Below are 11,890 nucleotides of genomic sequence, written 5' to 3' on the forward strand. Positions count from 1 at the left end.
GGAAGAGATGTGTGTGCGTGTGTGTGTGTTACCAACACTAAAGAAAGTTTCTTGTGTTACCAACACAGATCCGTTTGAGAAAGATCGCTTTTTCTCTCTGTCCATTCTTTCTGTAATTCCTCGGAATAAGGAAAACAATGTCAAAGGGTGCCGGTTAGGAAGGAGGAGACACCATCCCTCCACCTCTCCGGCTGAACTTAAATACCCACCTTTGGAATTTTCCAACTGACCTTTCAAATTAGCTAATGATTACTGTTTTAGGTTCCCAAGTTTCTTAACTACTCTGTTCTCCTTATGGCTTTAACATTCAAGTAGGAAAGCCACGAGTAACTCCAATTACAGGTCACCCTAATGAAAAGCATTAATCACAGCTCTAGCTAATGCAATGGCAACGACCAATTTGTTGCAATGGAAAGGGGAAAAAAAAAATCACTGGATGAATGCAATGCAACTATGATAGCAGATAAAAGTTGAAGGTGCAACTAAACCCCCATTTGGGGCCTGCACCCTCTTACTTAAGGATAAGGAGTTACAAGGTTCTAAGAAAGCAATAGACATCCAACCATAATACAGCCTAGATAAAGCAAAAGAGAACTCATGTTTCCACATTCCAACAATTATCGAAGGTCCAATTCCCCCGAGAGATCATTTCTAGACTGTCAACAACACTCATCCAATCACTAGAAGTGGAAAATAACATACCATGTAGATGAAAACACCTAAAATATACCTGGTTACTGTGTCCACACTTCTTCTTCCTGCAGTTCACAGCACGAGGATGAAAGCGGGCGTAACACCTACAATAAAACTAAAGCCACCAAATATTCCAAAACAACAATCACGCAAACACAACATCAAAGACAAAGTAGGATTGTCAAGCAAGGAAACTTAATAGATAAGCCTCCTTAAAGATTGGTGTTGCCTCTTACTCTATCATACTTGTCGTAAGAAATCGTATGTGCACATATGGAATTTTATTAAAATGGGTTATTAAGTCTGCAATGGCATAAACGATCGCATATGGTCCCAAAGTTCAAAAACTTTATTCTTCTTTTGTTTTTTTATTTAAAACTTTTTTTACTTCCACAAATACTTGATTCCCACCCTCATATCCCCACAACATTCTAACCTACTTCTCGCATTTAAGCTCGTTTCTACTCTCATTTGAGGTCATTTCTATGTCCTAATTTAATTCAATATAGGTATCGAACCACATTCTCTACTCTTATTTTCCCTAAATCATCTACATCAAAGCTAAAGAAGTAAGATTTAAATAATTTTCCAACATTCAAAAATCAAGATTATAAGTATTTAAATAATTTTTATAAGTATTCAAAAATCATACGCACAAAAGTTATAAATTAAATTGATAAAAAAAACAAGTGAAAAAGAAATGAACCAATATGTTAGAAATTGAATTTTATAGAAAAAATTATGCAAGTTAAATCCTTTAACTATAGCAAAGACCAATACAGGGTTCACCTAAGTTCTTGGGTTGCAACGTTACATCAATAATTATATGAACAAAGTATATTTTCCAAAGCACCAGTTAAATATACAAGTGATGAAGCATAAAAATGAGGGATACAGAACTTGGGAAGTTGTAGAGCAACAGATGCATCCACCTGCCTAGTGTAGGCGGTTTGGTGTATTCCTACCTTCATTGGAGATTCCAGGTCCAAGTCTCCCCTCCTACTGAAGTGGTGCGTAAGAGGAGCTTCCCAGCATATTTCCTTAGAAGTCAAGTTGAATTTCTCTTCATAATTTCCTGAAGTACACCAAACAAAAACATAAAAACAAAACAGCACACTCCCAAGGAAGTGATTTAGTAGGGGATGATGTGTCACACACAACACATCACAAGGTGATGATATGTTAAATCATGATCCAACATAACCGCTTTTATTAGAGTCTACAAAGAAGTTTCCTGCTAATTCTACTTGGATTATGCATGGATTCTAATTGTTTGATCTTTGACAAACAATTCTGCTTAAATTCTAATCAAATGCTTGATCTTCTCTTGAGAATTGGACACTGAGAGTAGATATTGGAAAGGCTTTGTTTCTTCGATGGAAGGGTTGTGTTGCTTGTTCTTCTTGGGAGCCAAAGAGCCCAAATCTTTTTAAAGAAATGATATAAGCTCCCCCAATGATTTTGGCTTTGGTATTTATAGATTTCAGGTGGCTTCATGGTTCCAACTAAACCCCTAATTTGACAAGCTTTGCTACTTGGTTTAAAGGTCAAATCACTCACTCAAATTTTAATAGTTTGAGAGATTGTGAAGCCTACAAATCTCCTTGTATGTCGGACCCATGACCAGGCCATTGATCATCGGACCAATCCATTTTAAAGTATTTGTGGGTCCAATAATTGCCAAACTCATCTCACTGTGTGTGTAGTCTAGTATTTGGCCTAGATCACTTGGAGACCAATTCCAAGAATCAGGATCTTCATCGATGTGCAGAGCACATTTCTGATTTTAAGGGTTTTTCTACAATATAGGAGATATGTAGTGACATTTCTTCAATTTGTCAACCTTTTTGGTATCCATCCACATAGGTCTAAGTTTCCATCTGCACGTAAACATCACCTAGTTTGAGGGTTTCAGTATCAAATCAACAAATTGGACTATAGGGGATTTGGCACACGCAATGGAAAGAATCGTAGATGCATCCCAATAGAGTATGATATACTACTAAATGCACTCATAATCAAGCTGCTTTAACTACAAACAAATTAAAAGAATAATGTTGTTAGGATGCCTATATTACTTCAGAGTTACTAAACAAAAAAATGCCACATTAACCTAATAGGCTTCAAAGAAGTTTCAATTGTTTACGAGTCGAAAACACAACGGTATTTTGAATTAAAATCTTAAAATCTCAAATTGCAAGTTATCAGACTTACAAGGAAAGGCCAGCCAAAATGAACACTAGCTCAGCCAAATTATAGAAGAGTACTCTCAGCGAACCACATTGACTTGATTAACTTAAAAGTCAAATTCCAATAAATTGCTCCAATGAGACAAACTACAACTTGGTGAATGCTATGTAAAGATGAACATTTCAGGAAGTAATGAGGTCTGTAATTAGCAAAAAGATTTATTTGGGTTACTTGAGGTAATGATTGGTGTTAATCTTCAATGAGACTCAGATGAAAGACACAATAACGTTCAAATATGAGTTTATTAACAAATGTGAAATGCAGAAATAAATAAATAAATCGATACCAACTCACTTGCAGCAGATCATCTTGTCCTCTTTATAATTTCTGCCCAATGCCATCAAGGATAGATTAATAGATGAAGCGTTGATTATGCAATAAAACATTAGAACACTCATCTGAATCAAAACTATCAAAATTAAAATAGAAATCTATGGCCTAATAAATGAATTAACAAAGAAGAAAAGAAAAAAGAAAGTAAGAACTTAAAAAATAAGTGATTTTTTTGCTCACAGAATTTCTCATCATCATGAATGTAATTTTATAAATTAGGGATGTCATTCAATACATGTGGGCTCATGTGATTGGTTGATCCTGAATTCTATGAGCAATTTTTTTTTCTTGAAAAACATAGTTTGATTATTAATTTTTAAATGGGTATTCCTAAACAAACTCAAAATGCATGTGGTTCTCTCTTTCATGAGATATACACATTAGATATGAGAGAAAAGAACCTAAAAACACAAATTTCCTAGAGATCAATACCACTCTTCTAGGGGTAATAAGCAGACTCAAACATCGGCTAAGCTAGTGTCTTTCTTTAATATTCCATTGGCTGGACACCTAACCAAACTGTTTTTTATATTGCATGCAGCCCACAATATTTAAACTCCAACCAAATCATGCCATGTAGATATCGTATTTCAGAATAGAAATAATAGTCTTATGCATTGCGACTCTTTTTTTTTTTTTATATATTTGACCATAGTTCTCAACTTTTGAAGAGTTTTAAAAGAATCAGATTAGTCTTACTAACTTGGTAAGATTTCAAATTTTATTAAAGGTCTTTGGGTTCACATATTACCACATTAGCAATCCAACACGAAAAACTTATATTCAAAAACAATTTTTTTTAAAACCATTTTTTTTTTAAATTTAATCCAAGTAGTCGAAAATGATGGCTATCAAACTCTCAATTTTAAACTGCAATGGTGAAATTTCCCTTACCAAGTGATATAATAGATAACATATATATGATAATCACTTTTCTTTTGGATAACGAAAGAGGTGGAAAACACCTAAATTTTGTTTTGTCCTCGTAGACTTGTGATTTTTGGTCCTAATCTTGACTGTCTTGTGCATTTCCCCCAATTTTTGAGTTCCACCTCAAGATTTTCTTCAAAGGCTCGATTAATGATAATGGACCAACACACAATGAACTAACCTAATTGATGATAAATGGATGTTAAATTTTTTGAGTTTTCATTTCTTCATATTAATTTTATAAATAAGAAACTAGAAGTATTTTGATTTTATTTCATATTTTTATGTTATTTTAATTTTATTTAAGGATGATTGTAAATAAATAGATTATAATATAAGATTAAATTTTAATACAAATAGAATATAAAAACTTAAATATCTAAATATATGTATGCATGTTAATAATATTATTAAATTAATTGTTTTATACATAGATAATAATTATATAAACCACCAACCAGTAGTCATCAAATCAGGCAGATTTTTTGTATGATCATTGTTGTAGTCTCATCATCATCATCATCATTGTTTTCATTGTCGTAATTGTCATCTTATCTTATGAGGTTAAAGATGTTTGGTTTTGATTTTTCGTTAGTTTATAAAAGATGACCAATATAAAATGGCTTATCAGAGTTTGAAAACGTAGGGGCATCTCAGTTTTTATATTGATAATTTTGTAATGATAATTTTTTTTTTTTAAATCAGTTTTTATATTTTATTTTTATTATCTTATATGGTTATAATTAATAAGCTATCAGGTTAATATATATTACTTACATTGAAAATTCAATTCATATATCATGAGACTGTTGATCTGAAATAGGAAAATGAATGTCCATCCATTCCATTTTATAGTAAATTCTATTAACAGTGCCAACTAGATTCCAGATTTTGGAGATCAATTTGGATATTCTAACTAGATTCCAGATTTTGGAGATTAATTTGGATATTCTATGAAGGAAAATCCTAAAGGGGCTTTGTTTTTCACTGTGTTCCTCACTGCATTGATGGGGTGGCCATAGATGTGTTTCCTTGAGATACAAGTGAAAATCATTTATGGTTATGTGCGCACCTCCTTATCAGCAAAGTGTGAAACACAGTGAAAAATGAATTCCTCCCCCACCCCCTTAAACCTAACGAAATTTTAAATAAAATTTTCTTTCCAATATTAAGAATTAGCTATTATCATACTTTCTTTGCAAGTGGACAGGTGTCATTTCTTGAAATTTTAAGGAAAAACACACTGTGTTTAATGTCACTAGGCATTAAAGGGTTGAGATGAGAATATATTATGTAAGGCCTCCTATGTAGAACTGTTCCCCTAAGAAGTCTGAATGGATCCTTACTAAATCTCCATTTTCTCTTTTTTATTTCAATCTTTTGTTGGAAGTGTCCAATGTCATCATGGTTTTAAATCTTGTTAGAGACCAAGATGACTCGTCCGATACATCTGGGAATCATCCACCAATGAGACGGATAGACAAGTCAAACTTATCAGATGAGATCTAAAATCATGGTTATTGTTCTCATTGTTGAATGAGACAACTCAAACATATCAAAAAACCCATCCAAGACAACTCAATCTCATTAATAGACGAGATAAGATGAGACGTCAAAATGAGTTTTAAAACCATGAATGTCATTGGGCACCATAAAGTTGAAAATACATAAAGGGGATCCCTAATTTGAACATTAGGATTCTTCAATACATGGAGATGATTTATAATTATTTGACAAGATGAATCTTTTAATGGACCTACATACTAAAAACATATCATCAATGATCTTGATTTGAGTATTTTTAACATATTTTCAAATTAGTTTTATGTACGTAATCTTTTTATTTTCATATTTTATAATTTATTAACTGATTTACATTTGAGTATATATATATATTAAAGAGCCCGGCTAGGTTGACTAACTTGATAAGATTTCACACCTTACTAAGGGGTATTTGGGTCCACATAAACATTACCAATCCAATACTACATCTGAAAACTTTCATATTTCTCTTCAAAACTTGACATTCTTTAATCTTAAATTCTTTTCATCCTCCATCAAAATTTCATTTAAATGAATTTATAATTTCATATCTTTAAATAATGTATTCTAAGCACAAAATGGAATTTTGGTATAAAATCGAGGTTCCTAGTATAAATTGGAAGACAAATTAATTCATTTTTACAATGAAAAGTAAAGTATTTTTTGTTAGAAATTGAAGATAAGGGTATTTAGGTCATTTTCTATCTATATAATTATATATGACAATTGTCAAAGGACTATGTAATCTGTTGAAAAATACAAGGAGAATTCAAACATTTATCAAAACGTGTAGGGGTGTGCTTATAAATTTTAAATAATAATATACAGATTGAAGTGAAAGGTGTTTCTTAATTTCTTCAGTCTTCTTAAAGCAGGAGGTTATAAAGGGTGTTAAATGGTTGATTAATGTAAAATTCTCGCAACAAAGCTAGTGTTCTAGGTGGTTAATGGTGGATTAATTTAAAATTTAACTCGCAACAGAGCCAGTGGTCTAGAAGGTTAACGGTCGATTTGTTTAAATTTTCTTTATACACCACTGTGCCACTGCCCCATTCAAACATCTCTCTCTCTCTCTCATCATTTTGATTTCTTCATGTAGATTTGTATATCCTCGTCCTCTTTACTCCACAAATCAACATTGAAGTAAGTTAATCCATAGCTCCTCTCTTTATTTGAGGTTCTCTGATGTGAGGTTTTTGATTTTCTGAACTCCAAAATGTTTCTGTTTCATAGAACTGATCTGTTATTTAAATATGGAGCGCAACTTCAAAGCCAAAGCCGACTGGAAGGATCGATTTATGGAATTGGGGCTCGAGACGACGAAGATCATCAGATCTGAACCGTACAATACCAGAACTAGCTTAAATAGGAAATTTGATCGATTGTCTCATAGTTTAGGATCGCTTTTATTTTCTCCCTTTGTGTATCAATTAAGTGAGTGAATTTTTATTTTTATTTTTTCTGTATACCTGTAATTTTGAGAGATTTGATTGTGTCTGGAGTTGTAGACATCAATTCTACTTGTAATTTTGAGAGGATTGTTTTATGTATATGGAGTTGGAGACATCGATCAAATTAGTCAGATCTGGGGATTGTATGGCTCAAGAACTAATTCGAAAGTGCAGATTTGAACCTTAAGAGCCAGAGAATTTCCTTCCACAAGGTTAGATTATTTCGCTTTGTCAATTTTTTTTCTCTGTACCAAATTTCAATTCCATGGATCATTCTTTTGGGATTATTTCATTTTTTTTTTTTTTGACACTAGAAATCAGCGATCCCAACTATTTAATTAGAGATTCATGAAAAGAAATTTCAGAAATTTCATTGAGTTGGTCTAGTTTTACCAACATAGTCTGGCTCCGAGAATTAGTAAGGTTTTTAGATGCACCACATGGAGGGATAACCGGTTATTATCAGCGCAACCAGAAGCCTCAGTAAGGCTTAGAGCCTAAAAAAATAAATGAATTTCTCTTCATTTGGTGAATATTTGAGATATATACTACCTCCCTCTATTTTCAAACTGATGACATGCCCTGTTATCTTGGCCCTTTTTTATAGGTTAACGAAAAAATGAGTTTGACGTCTCGTCGTCGTCATCATCATCATTGTCATCATCGTCGTCGTCTCGTCATTATCATTGTTGTAATCTCATCATCATTGTCATTGTTGTAATCATCATCTTATCTTATGAGGTTAAAGATGATTGATTTTAATTTTTCATTAGTTTATAAAAGATGATCGAGATAGAAGGACTTGTCATAGTTTGAAAACTTAGGGTTGCTTAGGATGTATTAATTAGATTGATGGATGATGACTGATAAGGTCCCAATAATCTCATTTTGGAACCTTAATTTCATCAAGATTATCAAAGTTTTAGCACTAGTTCCCTTAAAATAATAATAAATTATATTAAATCTCAAATTAATGTAGTTAACAATAGTTTGTTACTAATTTTAGGTAAAAATGGTACATTCGGAAACTAACAAAATGCGTAACAATTACTGTTACAACATGCAAGTAAAAATGAAGCATCCGGCAAAATCTCAAGGAATTTGGGCGCCACGTCACCGCGCCGCGGCTAGCCAAGACCGCGCCGCGGTCATTTCGAGGAATTTGTCCTCGAGATTTTTACAGAAGCTTTGGTGGTTGTAACTGATTGGGTCATTCGAATCGAATTATCCGCCAAATCACCTCGATTACCCGAATACAAACATTATAAATTTGAGGGTTGATTTCTAAGAAGGGGTCCCCTCTTGGGTCCCTCTTGAACCTCTTCTTCTCCCCAATTTCTCTGCATAGTTCCTAGTTTTTCTTTTAGAGAGAGTGTTTTGTAATAGTGAGAGGATCAAGAGTTGATTGTATTAGTTTTTCCCCCATTAGTTCTTATTGTAATTCGTTGGAGAACCATTTAAAGAAGGAATCACAAGTTGCAACTCTGTTTTACATTCTCCTCTCCATCTAGTGTCTTCTTTATTTTCTTATTGTTGCAACCATGACCCTTGCTATGAGTGGCTAGATCCTCTTTAGAGAGATCAAGGATGCCGGAGCAAGTTCATTCTATTTATGTTATTTCAATTCTATATTTCTATGTTTAATGTTAAATCTGTGAATCTTTTCATGATAAGATCATCCAATTTATACTTCCATTTCAAGCTTTGATGAGTATTACTTAGATAAGTTCAAGAACACTCATGCTCTGTGATGAATGGAAGCATAAGTCGGATAATCTTGCCTAAATCAAAGATCTTCATGAATACTTTTGGGTTCCAATCAATAGATACATCGAATCATCTTCCGATCCACGAGTAATGACTTGCTACGTGGATTGAGTCATATTTAGAATTAATTAGCATTTTGGATGACTTGCAATGGTAGACTTGAGATCTCTAAGCCCTTTCTCACTAGTTTCAATTTCTCTTTTCTATTGTTAATTTTCATTTTCTAATTTGCAACAAATCTGTTTTGTTTTTAAATGAATCTGTTTTCTAATTCTGTTTTGGCCCTTTTATTCGAATGAGATTTTGAATCCAAACTATCCTTGTGGAACGAATTCGACTTGCCCAAAATCTTAGTTCACATCTTAATCTCTGCATTTATTTAGCAAAATTTACAACTCGATCAATGACACTATCAAGATACTAGAAAATCATCAATTAATCTTACTATGTTCACAAAAATGGGAATGTCTAGAAGATCTATTTTTAGACAAGATTGATTGATGGTTTGTAGATTGATAGTTCATAAATTATCTTTTATTTTTTAATTTTTATGATGGGGTTCCAAACCATTGGCCTCCCAACTAGTTGGGGATTAGGCAATGGCCTCTTAGAGCACTGTATCTTGCCCACAAATACTGTGAAAACGAAGGGGTTTGATCTCAAGACCTCTCCCTTGTTCATAAATTATCTTGACGTTTTATACGAACTGTAATAACGATAACTTTTTATTATCAGTTTTTATCTTTTATTTTTTGTATTTTTATATGGTTTATATGGTGGATTAGTTAAAATTTCTTTATAGCCATTGCCCCATTAAAACAAAAAAAAATTTCTCTCTCTACAAATCAACATTTGAGGTAGGATTGCGATAATCTGACCGTCCCACGTGGCAAACTCAATCGACTTCCCTGACATGACCAGTTTGGGAACCATAGATCTATGCTCCTCGGGATACATGGATGCACTTTCCCATTAAAAAAAGTGTATCTCAAGGGAACCGTCTATCCCGAAGAGCGCAGATCTATCGTTCCCGAACTTGTCACGTCAGGGTAGTGGATTGAGTTAGCCACATTAGGTAGTTAAATTATCATGACTCTTTGAGGTTTAACATCCTTAGCTTCTTCATTAAATTATGGAGAGCAACTCCTAAGTCAAAGCCAAAGCCGACTGGGAGGATTGATTTGTGGAATTAGAGCACTAGAATACTAAGATCATCAGATTTGGACCGTACAATACCAGAACTAGCTTAAATAGCAAATTTATCGATTGTCTCATAGTTGAGTATCATTTTTATTTTCTTTTACTCTATGTATCAATTAAATGAGTTAGATTTTTTTTGGTTTTTTCTGCATTTTCTCTGTTTCAAATTCTACTCCTTGTAATTTGGAGATGATTATATGGAGTGTTGGAGACATCAATCAAATTAGTCAGATTTGGGGATTGTACGGTTCAAGAACTAACTTGAAAGTGCCAATTTAATCTTCAAAGCGAGAGAATTTCCTTCCACAAGGTTAGATCATATCCCTTTATTTATTTATTTTCTCTATTTAAATTCCATGGTTCATTCATTTTGGGATTATTTCATTTTTGTTCCGAAATATGACATTATTATTTTTAATTTGAAATTTGTGAGATTTTAGAAATTAAAATTTTAAGTATTACTTATTATTTAAAATGAATTGTATTTTAATTTTATAAGAAATAATATATTTTATTGTGTTTGATAAGAAATAAGCATTTGAAACATGAAAAAAAAAAAAAAAACAATTTACCGATTTTAGCAATGTGTAACAAACATAATTCTACATCTAAATAAATAATTTTTTCAGCACTTAAATTTAACGTTTATAAGTTTCAACAATTAAAGTCATTCAACACTTATTTTTTTCAGTTTAACAAACAACGCTAAGACCTTACAAATCTTAATGTTGGAGCTATTTTCCGCGAAGATCAGACAATGACTTGTCCCGTGGAATTCCTGTAAAAGATTAACCACTAAAGTCCGACCATCAGATCAGATCCGATCCTGAAATCTACAATGGAACAAAGGGGGCATTGTCCCATGTGGCGATGAAACCTAGGGCGTAGGTGGTGGGCACTCAAAGCGGGACCTATACGCCCTAGCAAGCAAGATGGGCTCAATTCAACCATTAATAAGATTTAATAGTTTAAGTTGTACATTATTAAATCTAATTTACTGCCCATAATTTATGGTTTAAATTATTAAGGACGTTGAGCAAATTGAACTCTAACCAATTGTTTGTGTCTTATACAAACTTAACCTTCCATCTTGTTGACGTGGATGACTATTCTAAATTTCTAATCAATAGGACTTGATTGGAGAATACATAGTTATCCTCAGAGTGGACAATAATAGGAAGATCAAATTTTGGGCTGTCCGTTGCTTATGTTTGAAAACAATTAGCAAAGGAATAATCTTTCACTTATCCTTCTTTTTTTATTTATTTAATATTTATAGGAATTCTCCTCGTTTTTTCTCTTTAATTTGTACCACATTTCATACTTTGATTCACGAAGAAGATTTTCTCGACCATCTTAAGAATATTTCCTTTGATTTTGTTCTATGTACACATGTACAGTTTGAATGCTGATTGTAAATATAATTTCTTTTACCATATAGAAAGAGAAGTGCTTGGTTGCAATGGTAACTCTATACTTGATTTTAAGTGGCGTAAGGTGCATCTGCTTGATAATCCTAAAGATTTGTCAGATGTCAATCCCAAAAATCAGGGTCCTCTGGGCTAACACTCCACAACACGTCTAATTAGGATATGGGTTAGGGTCTTGGCTGTAGACCCCCCATACAAGAAAGTAAGTAAGCAGTATGTGGCTCACTAAATTAAAGCATGACCAAATATTTTATGAAAAACCCCAAGGGCCCATACTAAAACACATCACTGTAG

At 32.9% G+C, this 11,890-nt stretch overlaps 1 long non-coding RNA gene across 2 annotated transcripts; it reads left to right on the forward strand.

Moving 5' to 3' along the window:
* The first annotated feature begins 6,752 nt into the window (after positions 1–6,752).
* Positions 6,753–8,704, forward strand: LOC147389990 (uncharacterized). 2 transcript variants are annotated; one of them, XR_015170483.1, is made up of 3 exons: positions 6,753–6,891; positions 6,982–7,411; positions 8,206–8,704. It is a non-coding gene; the product is annotated as an uncharacterized LOC147389990 (long non-coding RNA). The 2 variants fall into 2 exon arrangements; XR_015170482.1 differs by lacking the exon at positions 8,206–8,704 and having other exon boundaries at positions 6,982–7,505.
* Positions 8,705–11,890: the final 3,186 nt, after the last annotated feature.

Source organism: Akebia trifoliata, chromosome 12, assembly GCF_017979445.1.
Source record: "Akebia trifoliata isolate Shusen 1 chromosome 12, ASM1797944v1, whole genome shotgun sequence".
Classification (NCBI taxonomy): Eukaryota; Viridiplantae; Streptophyta; class Magnoliopsida; order Ranunculales; family Lardizabalaceae; genus Akebia; species Akebia trifoliata.